Source organism: Thamnophis sirtalis, unplaced genomic scaffold (assembly GCF_051295495.1).
Source record: "Thamnophis sirtalis isolate CommonGarterSnake01/CBP01778 unplaced genomic scaffold, rThaSir2_p1.2 scaffold_4, whole genome shotgun sequence".
Taxonomy (NCBI): Eukaryota; Metazoa; Chordata; class Lepidosauria; order Squamata; family Natricidae; genus Thamnophis; species Thamnophis sirtalis.
In genome coordinates this window covers 88,063,820-88,081,311 of record NW_028261384.1, presented here as the reverse complement: position 1 = coordinate 88,081,311, position 17,492 = coordinate 88,063,820, and the positions used below count along the sequence as shown (strand labels likewise).

At 38.1% G+C, this 17,492-nt stretch overlaps 1 protein-coding gene across 1 annotated transcript in view; it reads left to right on the top strand.

Annotated features, from left to right (window-relative positions):
- Positions 1–17,492, top strand: part of LOC106543052 (charged multivesicular body protein 3) — a 47,907-nt gene that overhangs the window by 17,123 nt on the left and 13,292 nt on the right. The window lies entirely within an intron of this gene.

Genomic DNA, 17,492 nt, shown 5'->3' with positions numbered 1-17,492 from the left:
CATGTTCTTAATATATCTGATTGTTAGTTGTTGCTATGAGCAGGATCCGCAAAACTAACAAGTAACCTTTTCTTTTGAAAGTCTTGTGAAATAAAATAGACAATCAAATGAGTTGAGAAACAGGCAGAGTAATGCAAGATTTTCCTCCAGTAGAAAAATGAACTATCCTGAAGTTACACAGAGGTAAAGGATAACAAAAGAAGCAAAGTATCAGAAACAACCAGGAAAAAATGACATGAATATTGTTGCTATTGTCATTTTGCAGTGATTTAAAGCTGTTAGATTCTTGCTAAATCTTCCAATTAGTACAAATTCAGTCTATTATTCCTAAACTTCAGTCTGCAAGGTGCAACAGAAGAAAGTGTTTTGTTATTTTGAATATAAAATGTTGGAAATCAAAGAGAACTGAGATACTGGCTACAGTTGAAGAACAAGCTAAGCTGAAAAGCTGCACTTTCATGGTATTATGAATTTTAACCAAGATCTATATGATTTACTGTATCATTTGAAGATAAGTTCACCACTGTATTTAACTATTGTACCAGACATTTTGGGATGTTTGTGTCAATGTCTTCTGATACTATATAGCTGAATGTGGTTGATTTGATTTGATGGGGATTTGATGATCCAGACAGTTCTGCCCTGTTCCATATGGTTTCTGGGTGGTAAATAATAGAAAATATTTCCTGAAGAAGAAATGGAACTGAAGAGGGGTCTGCAAAAGGTAGACCCGACGACTAAAATGAAGAATGAAGAACCAGTGAATCGATTGGCTTCCCAGATAAAGGAGAGCACTAGTGATCTACAAATGCTTCAGCTAGCTGCTCCTTACAAAAAGAAGTCTCTGAAAGGTTTTCAGCACTGGGAGATGAGGGAATATTCATCTTCCTCAAATTCTGATCTATGTTTACATACTTTTTCTGACCACATTCAAAAATTATTTATTATTATTGTTTAGCTATTAAGGAACCTTTGGAACAAGAAGTCTGAAAATACCAGGTGAGTTTGCTTTCAATTCTTAATGGAAAAAAAATAACTACAAGGTTAAGAACTTGGGGGGGAAAGCAAAAGGTTGATTAAAATTTCAATTTTAGAAAATGTAAGACTAAGAAGTAAGTTTTTACAATTATAAAGAATCCTTTCTGATGGAAAATGCTGTGGTTTTGAATTAATAAATAAGATTTTAAAAATTAGACACTAAAGTAAACTAAAGGTTTTGATTAAAGCAAAACACGTAACAGCTACATAAATGGCACAAAATATACTAACATTGATAATATTGAATGATACTTTAGAAAAAACAATCAAATCACATCAATAATGTCAACAATGATATTGCCTTTATAGATAAACTGCCTAAATGATGTTATGGAAGAAGAATAAGAAAGACACTGACTGGAAAGTAGATTTAACAATGACAGGGTACAAAAATGAATAAAAATGGTACACTGGACATCATAAAGAAACTGCCTAATATTTTAATAATTAAAAGTGATATACAGACATTAAACCAAAAGAAAACCAGATAATTTTTATATGCTGGATTTACAGAAGAGAATTATTAAAGCATTGAAAAATCTTATGAGAATTTTATGAGAAGGGACAAAAAAAGAAATGACATTATTTCAAAATACTAAACATATATGATTTTTAGAAGTAAAAGGAATGAATAAAAAATTGGTTTGTATGATGGTTAAACTAGGACTGAAATGATGCTTTATAAATTTATTTAGAGATAAGAGATGGGATACAGAAAGAGTAAGTAAGTAAGATCTTTATTACGGTCAAAGACCAGCAATATACATTTGTCTTTACACTATATTAAAAATACTAACATTAAAATATAAGTATTTACATTAAAAGTGGATAATAACATTATGGTCCAAAGATTGTTAAAGGTATATCCAGATAATTGGTACAAGATGGTACTATACTGTAGCCAATTTTTTTCTTATGGACATTGCAGCAGCACAGAACTTTGCCACTGCATACGTGGTAGCCGGGTTAGTGTCCTGGAGGAGAAAGCCTAGATAAACATTGTCTGCCCTCCCTGGCAATCTCTCTAATAAGGGGAGAATATATGCAGACCTACAAGCTCTGTATAGCTTGCAGTGTAATAGTACATGTGAATTATTTTCCACTTCTCCTTTACCACATATACAAACGCGTTCGGCTATAGGTGTTCTTTTATACCTGCCCTGGAGGAGTGCTGAGGGAAGAATGTTAAATCTGGCTCTGAAGAAAGCTATTCTTTGTTTTGGAGAGATCAGGTCATTCAGATATCTTGCCGATTCCCACACACCCTGTTTTATTCTGTCCCTACTGTGGAGAGGCAACCTATTTAATTCTTCTTGGAACTCCATGTCCCTCATTCTATTGATTACTACTTGCTTTGCTTGCTCAAAGCCTAGGGACATTAATAATAATGATGAAAGCCCATAAGAGCCTAGCTTGTGATCAATTGCTTGTTTCCAGGGGGAAGGGAAATTGTCAGTCATCACTAGTGGGGACAGTCCCTCTGGAAAGAAATGCATTTTAAGCCAATAAATGACCATCATCTTCCAGGCTCTTACTTGAATTTGAGGCATGCCTGTCTCAATTCTTAACTGGGCATTTGGAGTTCCATTGGGAGCAGCTAAGATGGCTCGCAGGAATTTTGTTTGAATGGTTTCTAACAAGTCTCTCTTTGCAAGGATTCCTGTTTGTGCCCCGTAAAGAATTTGCGCCAATGTTTTGACCTCAAAAAGTTTTAAGGCAGCAGGTACTAACTGACCTCCACCTGTATAAAAGAAATGTTTGATTGCGGGGCTTCCGGGGAGGGACTTGCCGTCGTCGGCAGCTTAACGGAGCTGCCCCCAGATTCCTGGTTCGTTATCTATTTAATATCTACTAGATATCTCTTTTTTCAGGCAAGAAAAAAGCAGAGAGCGATTCAGTCGATAAGAGTCTTCTTTGAAGTTCGCAGGTTTTTTTTTTGGCTGCAAACGGAGGGGGAGAGTCAGCCAAGGCTGAGTCATTTACTCCGGCCAGGAAATCTCAGCTGTTTTTTTTTTTACAGCACTAGGCAAGAAACCCCTCCCCCCTTGGACAATTTTTGTAACTATGTTATTGAAATTAATACAGGCAGAGACCGAACTTGAGAACTTTATTTTTTTTTCCTACCAAAAATCCCAGTTTCAATGTGATAAAAAAATCCCTTTGTGTAATTGGTTCTAAGATGGCGATCTTGTAGCTTTCGCATTTGTATATTTTTAGCTTCCTGGCACAGCCGACAGAGAGAAAGATCAAAGGTATTGTCTGATAGCATTCTCCGACTAATTAACATTGTTTCCTTGAAGACCTACCAAGAATTTATTTTTCTTTTTCTTATCAATTCTTAAAAGCTGTTAAGCCTCCTTGTCAATATAGAGATATTTTAAACACAGATGAATATGAACTGTTACACTACAATGCTAATTTTTTGAGACGTGCTTTGTTGCAACGCTCTTTTTTGAAATCTTTTGAAAAACCTCTATGAACAAATAAAGGGGGGACTCAACATTTTCTTCTCTTGCAAGTTACATAACGGGCCAGCAGAGTTCAAGTAATTCTTGACTAATTGTTTGAAATAATGGCACCAAAATCAAAGTCGGGGAGACGTCCTTTTAGCAATACACCTCGTGCATTTGGCATGAAGTCGCAGCCTTTACCTTCTACGCCCCCTACTGGAGATTTGCTAACGAAAGAATTTCTTTTTGAGACACTTAGAGAATCCAGAGAGGAGATAAAGCAACTTATTACAGACTTTTGTGACAAGTTTGACACTAGGATTGCTAATACAAAGGAAGACATGATAGGACTTGTAACTGTATTGACAGAGTATGTTGCTGGAATGGAAGATAAGCTAGAGCTTCTGGAGGAAGCCAATACCAACTTGACATCCAAAATCGAAGTGATGCAACAAAAAGTTGAAAAAGCTGGAATGGAAGATAAGCTAGAGCTTCTGGAGGAAGCCAATACCAACTTGACATCCAAAATCGAAGTGATGCAACAAAAAGTTGAAAAAGCTGCAATGGAAGATAAGTTAGAGCTTCTGGAGGAAGCCAATACCAACTTGACATCCAAAATCGAAGTGATGCAACAAAAAGTTGAAAAAGCTGGAATGGAAGATAAGCTAGAGCGTCTGGAGGAAGCCAATACCAACTTGACATCCAAAATTGAAGTGATGCAATAAAAAGTTGAAAATACAGAAAAACAAATCGTTATGATAAATTATAAAAAGATGGAGCTTGCATTAAGAATCAGGGGACTGCGTGAAAGGGAACAGGAGAACCTGAAACAGGTTTTCTCAGAGGCCTTCAGTCGTCTGGTGGGAAGACCGGGAATCAACTTTGATTGGCAGATTGAAAAAATTTACCGCCATAATTCTTGGACGGCAAAACAGAGACAGCTCCCTCGAGATGTAATCATATATTTTGCTACAAGAGAGTCTAGAAATAGGATACTACAAAAGTCTTATAATACCAAGCTACAAATTGGCGGACAGGATTTGATTGTCTTCAAAGAAATACCACCCCAAATGTTAAGAGCCAGGAGAGATTACGCTTTTCTAGTGGAAGAACTTAGAAACCGTCAGATACAGTATAGATGGGATGTGCCATTTGGTATTATAATTACACTTGGTGAGCAAAAATATCATCTCAACTCTGTATGGGAAGCCCGAGATTTCTATCATAAGACCCTGAAGGTGGGACATTCTGAATCATCTGGATCCGGAGAAAGACAACGAGAAGGACAAGATAAACAACAAATTATACAACCATAAGATAGAAAGCATCATCTTTCCTTCCCGGTAGGGCAAGGGATCAGAGAACAAGGACCTAGCGGTACGACTACCAGACGAATGGGGAAATAAGGCAGACTGCAACAACTTTAATAGTTATTGGCCATTGATTACATGGTCAATACTTTGTGACTTCTGTCATGCAAAAGAAAAATGACATAGTTGCATACTGAAGAAAAGATATTGACTTGATGGATAATTATGAATTTTTATATAAATTACTGATGATTTATTTTCTGGGGCGAAGAGGATGGAGATTGTGGTGGGGGTTCTTTTGGAGCATGGCCCAGTTTGGATGGAATTGGGAAGGGTAGTGTAGGTAAGAAGATCTTGGAGGTCGAATGGGAGCTATTTTGATATGAAAAGTATATTAATGATTGTAAAAATTGCTATCTGAATATCATGTTCGGAATATGAATAAGGGCATATTTAGGGAATTTCTAGGAGACCCAAGAAAAGCATATATGAGAGGAGTACTAATGAATATAAAAATATATATGTATATATATGTACGTATATATATATACATATATATGTGTGTGAAGGTGTGTGTGTGTGTGTGTGTCACAACCCCTGGTAAGCCCCAATTATGGGAGGAAGCTAACTGCTTCCAACATCTGTCAATCGGCTCGTCACAAGAGTCCATCACGACAGAAACCCAATATTTTTACTGTTGCCTTTTGTTATATTTGTGGGTTTTTTTGGTTTTTTTTTTTTGTTTTTTTATTTATTTATTTTTATTTATTTATTTTTTATTTTTATTTTTTTTTACAAATTAAATATATATATATATATATATATATATGGATACAAATAAAGGCAAAAAAAAGAGTTGGAAGAGGAAATCAAAAGAAAAATTCAAAATGTATCTAAATTGTGTTATAGAGGAAGGAGGCACAAAGGGAACAAAATTAATGGGTTTGGAAATGGACAGAACAAAGAAATGTTTGATTGCATTTGAGGACCTAATGGCTACTTGCAATGTGTGATCCAGGTGTGTCTTCCATGTCCCTAGCGAGTGGAAAACCACACCAAGGTATCTAAATGTTTTAACCTGTTCCAAACTATATCCTTCTATTTGCCAGGAATATTGGCGTGGTCTTTTAGCAAAAACTAAAATTTTTGATTCTTGGTTTAAAATCCAAGAAGGCCACAAAAAGAGAGGATTTTTTTTATGTGTGTATTTTTGTACTAAATGGTGGAGTACCAAGATATGATCCACCGTCAATCTTCCTTCTCTAAAACCGGCTTGTTCATCTTTGATTATCCCCCCTGAAATTAGCCAATCTTGAAGTTTATAATTTAAGTGTTTGGCATACAGTTTACTAATAACGCTTAGAAGACTAATGGGTCTGTAGTTGCCTGGGTCATTACTATTCCCTTTTTTATAAATTGGTATGATAATTGCTACTCCCCAATCTCTAGGTATATGGCCTGTATTGTCTATAAATGTAAACAGTGATGCTAAAAGTGGAGCCCACCAACTGGCGTTCCTTTTAATTATTTCTGGCAGGACATTATCAGCTCCGGGTGCCTTATTAGCCTTTAGGGCTCCGATCAACCGGGATATCTCTTTGGTTCCACCACAAAACCGCGGTAGACTAAAGCGACGAAAACAGCACGCTGTGAGCGGTAAACTTAAAATTAAAGGGTAAATCTAAACCTAACCCCCCCAAACCTAACCCTAAACCTAACCCTAACCCTAACCCTTAACCTAACCCTAACCCTAACCCTATACCTAACCCTTAACCTAACGCTAAACCTAACGCTAACCCTTAACCTAACCCTAAACCTAACCCTAACGCTTAACGTAACCCTAAACCTAACCCTAACCCTTAACCTAACCCTAACCCTAACCCTAACCCTTATCTTTATGTGAATTGGCTTGCTTTAAAAGCGCTTTTTAAAGCGCCCTTTTTTCTCCGCGGTCGTATTTGTCGCGCTGCTGATGACGTCAGGTACGCGCTTTAATCGGGCGCGCTTTAGTGGACCGCGGTTTTGACAGGTCACGTATCTCTTCTGGTGTAACGGGGCCAGTGAGGAGTGTGGTCCAAACTAGCTTGGCTCTCCTTGGTTACATAGTCAGGATCTGTATAAAGCTCCCTAAAGTACTCTTCCCAGGCGTGAATTGGAACCTGATTTGTTGGGGGTAGGGGAGATTTTCCCAATCCCCTGGTGATGTACCAAAAAAGGGATATATTTTTTGTCCTCACTGCCGTAATTAGGGCCGCACTTTTCTTTTCTTTTAGAAGGTTCTTATATTGTGTTTTCAACTGCTTTAAGTAGTAAGTGTGCTCCTCGGAGGAGGCACCTTTACTTTTCTTGTATTCTTCATTATATATCTTTTTTAGTTGAACGCAATCTCTATCAAACCATTTTTTGCTTTTTGAAACTAGCATTTTGGGGTGAGCTAGTGATCTGTTACTGAGAACCGAATTCAAGTTTACAATTAAGGATTCAAACCCCTCTAGGTAAGATCCCCCATAGTTATTTCTTAATAGAGATGTACGTAACTCTATGGTTTCAGGGGCTAACATCCATTTGGTAACTTCCTTAGCGTTTTTCTCATTCCATTTAATTCTTACCTGGGTATTTTGAGTTTCTAACCTGGGTAGGTAGGCTGTGCCTGCCCTTAGAGAATTCTGGTGCAATGTGAGAGTAAGGAGTATTGTATTATGATCACTTTCCAATCGCGAGTCTACCTCTATCTTCTGTAAGAACTTCAGGAGGTCATAAGATATTATCCAGTAGTCAACTGTGGATTTTCTTCCTGCTCCCCGGTAAGTATATTCTGCTGGGAAATCGCCCCATGGGGACCCGTTAAGGATACACAGATCCAAACGTTCAGTCATTTGTCTTACACATAAGCCTGCCCGATTAGCTTTAGGGTCTTTAAATTGTCTGGCATGCAAAGATTCCTCTGTTACATTTTCATCATAATGAATCTTAAACTGCTTATATAATGCTTGGTCATTTGGACCCATCCTAGCATTTAAGTCCCCCCCTATAATTATTGTAGCTTTGGGGAATTTGGCTGAACAGCCAAGAATAAAATCTTCTATGCTGTCCCAAATCTTGTTAATCTCATTATTCTTATTAAGTGGAGGAATATAGATATTGAATAGCAAAATCTCCACCTGTTTAAATAAGAGTAATGTAGTTACAACCCATGAGTGGAAAGGTGGCAGTGGTACACATTTAAAATGCAAGGATGTATTAACTAACGTCACAATACCCTCTTTAGCTCTCCCCCCCACCTTGCTTGGGACAGCCGGAATTGAGTTGACCCAATAGCCATCTAACTGAATCTCTATGGAGGTCCAGGTTTCCTGCAGGAAGAGGATGTCAAATTGTGATATATAGTCAAAAAAGAGTTGGTCTTTTGATGGGACGGACCAACCTGCTATATTCCAGGTTATAAGGGAGAGTGGGTCAACTTTTGGAGCTCATCAGGAAATTTATACAAAGGGAAGTTGTCTGGTTGTTACCATGGATTGCGGTGTCATTGCACACTGCATTGGTCTTCTTTAAAAATAGGGAGGACCCGTCTAGGTCATGTGTAGACTTTTGAGAAACTTGTTCAGGGTAAAAGGTTTTAGCACCAGCTAGCAGAGCTTGCCATTCCGAAGCCTCTTCTCTGGTTGTAGGGCAAAGCGTTATTAGGTCATCTTTCATTTTTTGCAGTGGTGGCTCTTTTGTGAGTCAACTCTCAGTATCTTGGTTTGGAGCTGGCGGTGATGAAGGTGTCATGGAATTTTCACACAGGGATGAAAACATCTCCATCTCTTCTAGAGCCTCTAATACCCCCTTTGGGTCTTGGCTTCTATTTTCTATGATCTTTTTTGTCTTGTAACTTTTTATTCATTTTCACATTCCATTTTACAATCACTTATATACAGGGTATTTGCTATAAGAAAAAAAAGAAGAAGAAAAAAGAAAACACAACTCATCATTCACAACCCCACCTGACACTTCCATCCTCCATACACCCCATCTACCCCCTCCAACTTTCCTTTCCTCCCTCTAACACTCCCCTCCTACTTCCCTTTCCCCTCAAACCTTCCTTCTCCTCTTACTCCCAGCACGCCCTCCTTACATTCCCCTTACTCCTTCCTTACTCCTCCCTCTTCTTTCCCTCTACCTCCCTCCTTGGTGTATTCCTTTATTCAACTGTTGTTTATTAATATAATCTGATAAAAAGTAAAATAAACCAAGGGGAAAAAAATATAAAGAAAGAAAAGAGAGAGAGAAAAAAAAGAACAACCGTATATAAGTGCATTCTTTTTCTTATAGAGACTATGTTAACACCCACCCACCCACCCCCCATAAATCCCCATCCCTAATCCTCCCGACTTCCCAGGGCCCACACCTGGCACTGCCTTCTATCTAAAGTATCTTATGTTCGTATGGATTAAAAATAAAAGTAATATATTAAAGAAAAAAAATAGATAGAAAGAAAATACAAATTGTATAAAGGAAAGAAAGACAAAAAAAAAAGAAGAGAAAAAAAAAAGAAAGAAAAAAAAGAACTCTTTGTGTTAAGCTCAGCCCCCCATCTTTATCTATGCTTAAATAGTGTAAGTCATTCTATATATATTTTATTCTCGTCTCTTGCTTCTTTGTTATTTACCCCGACCTCCTGTAGACTCTCCCGTTTCTCTTCCTTAACCTTATATTCAGATAAACATTTATACAAATTTGTATAGACATCAATATACAATCTAGCTCAAAAATAATCTCCCCAAACTTTCCCTTCTAGTAAAATTTAAGCAGCGTGGATCATTCCACATATTCAAATATTACTTTACGGAAGAATAATCAAACTTTCCCTTCTAATAGGATTTAAACAGCGTAAATCATTCCGCGTGCATTTTACCTTCGTCCCTTGCTTCTCTAATATTTACCACTATTTCCCATAATCCCTCCCAATAATCTTTCTTAACCTTATTTTCAAACAGTAATTCAAAATAATCTGACCAAACTTTCCCTTCTTAGTAAAATTTAAGCAGCGTGAATCAAGTATTACTTTACACAAAATCAGTTTGCATTCTATCTTAAAATGATCCCGACCAGCTTTCCCTTCTAATAGGATTTAAACAACGTAAATCATTCCGCATGCATTTTACCCTCATCCCTTGCTTCTCTGATATTTACCACTATCAAATTTATGCAGACATTAGTTTAAAATCTAGCTCAAAATAATTTCACCAAACTTTCCCTTCTAATAAAAATTAAATAGCATGGATCATTCCACATATTCAAATTATACTTTCAACAAGAATCAGTTTACCTTCTGTTTTAAAATAATCTCATCCAACTTTCCCTTCTAACAGAATTTAAACAACATAAATCATTCTGCATACATTTTACATATATACATTCAGTATCACCCCACCAATATCCAGTTCCGCTTTTTCTACCGGAGAGAGGTCGCAAACCCCCATTCAATCCACAACTTTGACGAATATTTTAGAATGTCTAAATCCTCGATCTCCGCTTTTCTGCTTCTCCGAGGGAGGAAAAGCTACCCCCTCCATCTTGCAGCCATGTGGTCTGTTGCTTGCCTTCTCCTTCGGCTTGTCTCTCCTCTTTTCCAGGTGAATCAGGAAGTCCCACCTTCAAGGTCTTGTAATAGAAATCTCGAGCCTCCGAAACAGAATTGAGACGAAATCTTTTTCTCAAATGTGACCGTAATGCCGGCTGGGGCCTCCCATTTATATTGAATCTGATAATTTCTAAGCACTTTAATTAGGAAAGTATAGTCTCTTCTTGCTTTTAACATCTGGAATGGTATTTCTTTAAAGACAATCAAATCCTGGCCATCAACTCGCAAACTATTATTGTGAAACTTTTGCATAATCGCGTTTCTGGATTCTTTTGTGGAAAAATATATAATTATGTCCCTCGGGAGCTGTCGCTGTTCCGCTACCAACGAATTCTGGCGATAGATTTTCCGAATCTGCCAATCAAAGTTAAGTCCCGGGCTTCCCACCGCATGGCTGAAGGCTTCAACAAAGGTCTGTTTCAGATTCTCTCGCTCCTTTTCGCGGAATCCTCTGACTCTTATTGCGAATGCCTTCTTATTAAAGTTTATCATAACGAGCTGTTCTTGAGTGTCTCTAATTTTTTGTTGTAATATTTGAATATTAGTAGTCAAATTAGAATTAGCCTCCTCCAAGCTTTCCAATTTATTCTCTATTTCAGCGGTATAATCTGACAAGGCAGACACGGCTGCAAACGTATTCGCCTTCATTTGGTCAATTTTAGACTTTAAATCACCATATAGCTCCAGTACAAATTCCTTAATTTCTTGTTTAAAATCATTAAACATTTGAAAGAAAAATTCCTGTGTTAAGAATTCTCCAGTAGAGGGCGTAGGAAACAAGGGCTGCGATTCCAGTGTAGATTCTTTAAGTTCATTCATAGATTCTTTAGGCACATTTGTAGAGAGACGCTTCGATTTTGACCTGGGTGCCATTATAAATAAACAAATAAACAGCGCTTTCGCTCCCCTCTATTTCCCAAAAAAAAAAAATTATTTTGTTAAGGAGCGGTCTGCAGGAAGGTAAAGCCGGCTAAGTACATCCCCTATCAGTCACCAACGGAGAGAAATTGCCATTTTGAAGTCCGTTTAAACAAAGAAGCCTCTAAGACAAATGCGGCTGGTATTTAAGATAGTAATAAAAGCATAAATCTCACAGGGGTGGGACCCGCCCGTATTAATCCTAGCTTCAAACAACTTTGCTTTGCCCGGGGGGGGGGTCGCCTGTCTAGGGCTGCAAAAAAAGGCAGCTGAGAAGAACTGGCTGGAGATAAAGGCTCCGCTTACGCTGGATCTAATCTCTGTCCACAGCCAAAAAAAAAGAGAAAGGCTGTGAATTACGAATAGACCCTAGCACACAGAGCTACTCCCTGCCCCTTTATAGCCAAAAAGGGGTGATATCTATGATCTTATTTAGATATACAGACCAGATCTCTGAGAGGAGCTCGATTGAGCCCTCCTCGGCAACAGGCTCCACCCCCAGGAAGTCTATTTTCTATGATCTTGAATTCATGCAATCTCTTGCCCTCTGGGGGGGAAGTGAGAGGCTCAATTATTGGGGAAACCAGGTCTATAAGTGGCTCTGCTGTGTCCATTGTGACTAATAAGGATTTCTTTAAATTTTCTAGCTTGAATAATATATTGTCTTGTTCTTTCCTTGGGAGAGCACCAAAAGCGTTAATGAGGCTAGCTTCTGTGCTGTTAAGTATCTCTTCTCTGTGCAAAATTGGTTGACTCCCACTATCAGTCTCTTTCTTTTCCCAGGTTGAAAATGAGGTGGTGTCATTCGCCTTGGAGGCTCACATGTTAGTTATTAACGGGATAACCCTTTCCTCACCAAAGACTCTGATGGGAAAGATTTGGAAGGATGCTAAAAATGCCTTCATCTTGAATAACATCTGAGGTATGGTGGTCTGTTTGAAAGACAAAAGGACCCGCTTCCAATTTGGGGCCTCAGGTAACCACTCCACAGCACAGAGATCAATCATGCCCCTGTGACAGTGAAGAAGCTGGCTTAGGGAATTTAATATTGCACTTCTGGAATTCCAACGTCCATAATTAAGTCTGTTCAAATGGATTCTAAAAGCTATCCTTTGTGTTTGTAGCGAGGGATGTGATTGTTGTAATTGAGGGAGGGATTCTTTCCTGATTTCTTCTTTTTTGATACCTTTTCCTCTTGATGCCTTGTCTGGGGGAGGACTGTTTTTCTGAGAGGACTGCTTCCTTTTATCTGTCTCTTTAACTGTTTCTCTGGCTTTTTGTTCTTTTTCCTTTTCCTTATCCTGCGAATGGGAGTTAATCAAATCCTCTGCCAGCACTTTAGTGGGAGTTCTTGGGGCCCGATATTGCATTTGAAGAAAAACAGCTAAATCTTTTTTCAATGCTCTACATCGTGTTGGATGGCAATTAATTGTTCAAATATTGAGACCACCGTTTGCGCTGTGAGAAGGCATTGCTTTGCCATAAACTCGGTTGAATTTTCCCAGGGTAAACTCTCCATACTCTGAATTATCTGGTTGTTCTTTGCCTTTTTAGTCTCTAACTTAGACTCAATAAAGGAGGTTGTTGGACTAGTTGTTTGTGAGAAGAGCTGGCAATCATTTTTTTCCCCCTCCACCAGATTGGAGAAGTCTAACAAATGCTGATTTGCCATATCATTTTGCCGGTCCTGTTCTAATCTCTCCAGATTGTTGGAGATGGGGGGGGGGGGGTTAGTTTTACTTACAGATCTCTTGCCAACAAAGAGCTCCTCAATTCGTGGTTGTTTTGCTGTCTTCACTGGAGGAAGAGATCCTGGGCTGGTGCCATGGCATTTCTTTCTTTTTCCCATGCTTATTTAATTCTTCGGCAGCAACAAAAGTTTTTGTTTGTATTATGTTCTACGCTATTATCTCCACCAAAAAATGTTAATTAAATAAAAAATAATCAAGTAGGAGTACTAAAAATTGATAAAATAAACTGAGAGGCACTATTGCAAACACGCTCCAGCTGCACCGGCTGCAGCTCCGCCCCCCGGATACAGAAAGAAGAGATCATTTGTTATAATTTAAAAGCTGAAAGCTCACTAAACTGTTTATACTTGTGATGAAGTCTGGAAGTCACTTCTTTATATATTTTTCTTTTTTCTTTTCTTTTTATTCATGTTTTCTATTTTTTTCTTTTCCCTTTGTACCTTTGACTTTTCTATTTTTTCTTTTTTTTGTATTAGTTTTTATTACTGCAATTATCTTTAATAAAATTACTTAAAGAATAAAAATACAATTTTTAAATACAGCTAAGATATCCCATGGGTTTTTTATCATTAAATTTACATTGGCCATTCAGATTTCTTCCTCCACCCCTATTTTAAGATCCTGTAATTCCTTAATTTGGGTTGAGTCAGGTTGATTGGATGGATCTAAGCGTTTATGGCCAGATGCCCTTCCTGACACATACGAGGAGTTCACAGCAGATGTTTTCTTCTGCGTCCCAGAAAACATCCTCTGCTATCTAAAATTGAACTCTCAACTTTCTGAGTGTGGAGGCCAGCCTCTTCATCACTACACAGCTGACTGCTCATTCAGCTCTTATTCCTTGTAAATATATTTGGTTTTATTTATTTATTTTAATCCATAGAAGTTATGGAAGCACAAAACTAAAGAACTAAATACTGGAGTTTTACTGAGTGAACTTAGATACCATTATATATAGGTAATGTTCTTCATAACATATCATGGTATCTGAACTTAGTCTGGAAACAAATAAATAAATCACTGACCAAATAAATCACTGGACAGGAGAAATCTCCTTCACCTGAGCACCTTTATTGTTGCACAGCAGCAAAGGGTTGCTCTCCCAAGAGGTTGTTGTTAGTTGCAAAGTCGTGTCCAACCCATTGCGATCCCATGGACAATGTTCCTCTAGGCCTTCTTGTCCTCTACCATCCTTTGGAGTCCATTTAAACTCATGCCAACTGCTTTGGTGACTCCGTCCAGCCACCTCATTCTCTGTTGTCCCCTTCTTTTGCCCTCAAATATTTCCCAGCATTAGACTCTTCTCCAGTGAGTCCTTCCTTCTCATTAGGTGGCCAAAGTATTTCAGTTTCATCTTCAGGATATGGCCTTCTAAAAAGCAGGCAGGGTTGATATTCTCTAGGACTGACCAGTTTGACCACCTTGAGGTAGAAAGTAAATTAATTACCTTCTGAGGTAGAGGGGAGAGGCTTTGCAAATTCCATTCTCTGTGGTTCGCAAATCTCACAATGTCTCATTTGGCACATAGCTGCCTCATATCTATTCAGAAAAGACTTACAAACGTTCTCTGCTTATGTGCTTTATTACTCACAGCCTCCTCTTTACATGCCTTTATACAGGTTTATCAGAGGCAATACTCTTCCATTTGTCACTTATTGCATCACAGTATGGCATGCTGGTTTGACAGCTACAGGTAGAAAAACATTACAGATGATGGTGAGCACAGCACAAAACATTGTAGGCTGCCCTCTGACATCACTAGATGAGATCGCTAGGGCTCGCTGCCTTAGAAGAGTGAGGAAAATCCTCAGGGATGACTCACATCCTGGTCAGCACTTCTTTACCCTCCTATCATTGGGAAGGAGATATAAAAACATAGCCAGCCGCACCAACAGGCTGAAGAATAGTTTTTATCCGTGGGCTGTCAAACTCCTGAATGCGAAATAACATCATAACTAAGTAGTACGATGGACTTACAGGGTTGGCACAACATGTAACATGTTCACACTGGTGTAATGGGACTGGGTGTTTGTTAATATGATTTATTGGGTTAGGGATTTTTTTTATTTTTTTCTTCACTGAGTTGTATTATGTTGGGTGGGTGCACTGAGAGCACTCAATCAATCTCATTGTATATATGTTGTGCACTGACAATAAAGAATTATTATTATTATTGTTATTTAAACATGAAGCTTAGTCAAATGATCATTGAAAGATGTGTCACAAATATCATTGACTGCTGCTAATGGTTGATACAAGTTGCTGCCAGAGTCCTAAGTATCAATCAATTATTATTATTATTATACAATTGTATCACAGCGACCAGTTGTTTCGCCGGATTTGGCATTGGTTACTAGTCGGGCCCCACCCAGGGGCCTAGGACGTCATAACGTATTTTCGTAATATGCGTGCAGATCCAAGCAGTGCGGCTTTTTGCATTTGACTGATGGTGATTTTGTCAATTTTTAACTGTTTTAAATGTAATTCCAGTGCTTTTGGAATAGCACCCAGAGTGCCGATTACCACTGGAATTACCACTGCTGGTTTGTGCCATAATCATTGAATTTCGATTTTCAAGTCCTGGTATTTCGTGATTTTTTCATATTCCTTCTCGTCGACCCTGCTATCACCTGGTATTGCGATGTCTATGATTGTAACCTTATTTTTCTCAACCAGTGTGATGTCTGGTGTATTATACGCCAGTATTTTGTCCGTTTGTATGCGAAAATCCCACAAGATCTTGACCATCTGATTTTCAGTGACTTTTTCATGCTTATGTTCGACCAGTTTGTTGCTGTTTTAATATTATAATTTTTGCACAAATTCCAATGGATCATTTGTGCTACTGAATTGTGTCGCAATTTATAATCAGTCTGCGCGATTTTTTTACAGCAGCTGAGTATGTGATCAACAGTTTCATCAGCTTCTTTGCAAAGTCTGCATTTGGCATCATCAGAGGATTTTTCGATTTTGGCCTTAATGGCATTTGTGCGGATAGCTTGTTCTTGCGCAGCCAGGATTAGTGACTCTGTTTCTTTCTTTAATGTACCTGTTGTTAACCATAACCAAGTTTGTTCACTGTCCACTTTATCTTTTATTTTTTCCAGAAATTGGCCATGCAGTGCTTTGTTCTGCCAACTCTCCATTCTTGATTTTATCACATCTTTTCTGTATTCTTGTTTCGTCTGTTGGGCCTTCAGTAGTTTTTTGTTCTTTACTTCGATTAATAGATGTTCTTGACTTTCTTTTAAATAATCAGCCAGTGCATGTTTTTCTTCTTCAACTGTTTGCTTCACTTGTAATAATCCTCTGCCACCTGATTTTCGGGGGAGGTACAGTCTATCAGTATCACCACGTTGATGTAAACTGTAGTGCATTGTCATTAGTTTCCTGGTTTTTCGGTCCAAAATGTCCAAATCAGCTTGTGTCCAGTTAACTATACCAGCTGTGTATCTTATAACTGGTATTGCCCAGGTATTTATGCCCTTGATTGTATTTCCACCATTCAATTTAGATTTCAAAATTTTCCTAACTCTGTTGATGTACTCTCGCCTGACAATCGCTTTTACTTCTCCATGCTTGATGTTATACAACTGTAGAATGCCTAAGTATTTGTAGGCTTCATTTTCGTTGCATTTAATTAGTTGGCCATTGGGCATTTCAATTCCCTCACATGCAGTGATTTTGCCTCTTTTTATGGATACAGTGGCGCATTTTTCCATGCCAAACTGCATTGAAATATCGGTGCTGAATACTCGGACTGTGTTTGTCAATGATTGGATTTCTATTTCTGACTTTCCATAGAGTTTCAAATCATCCATATATAGTAAATGCGAAATTTTTTCAGCTTTTTGGCTGTTTGGTAGCCTAATTTCATTTTTTTTTAAGATTACTGATAGTGGGATCATTGCGATGATGAAGAGAAGAGGTGAAAGTGAATCACCCTGGAAAATTCCTCGCTTGATATTAACCATTCCGTAGATCTCATTCCCTACTGCTAACTCAGTTCTCCATTGTTTCATCGCCTTTTCAGTAAAGGATGTAATATTTTTGCTAATGCCTGTTGTTTCTAAGCATTTTATGATCCAACTATGTGGCAGTGAGTCAAATGCCTTTTTGTAATCAATCCAGACCATATTCAAATTCGTTTTTCTGTTCTTACAATTTTCTAATATCATTTTATCAATTAGGAGCTGATCTTTTGTGCCCCTGCTCCTTCTTTTGTTGCCTTTTTGCTCTACTGGCAAGATGTTGTTTGTTTCCAAATAATCCATCACGTTATCTGCAATAATGCCTGTGAGTAATTTGAAGGTTGTTGGCAAGCATGTTATTGGTCTGTAGTTTTCAGGTGTTGTTCCTTTAGTTGCATCTTTCTGAATCAAGTATGTTTTTCCAG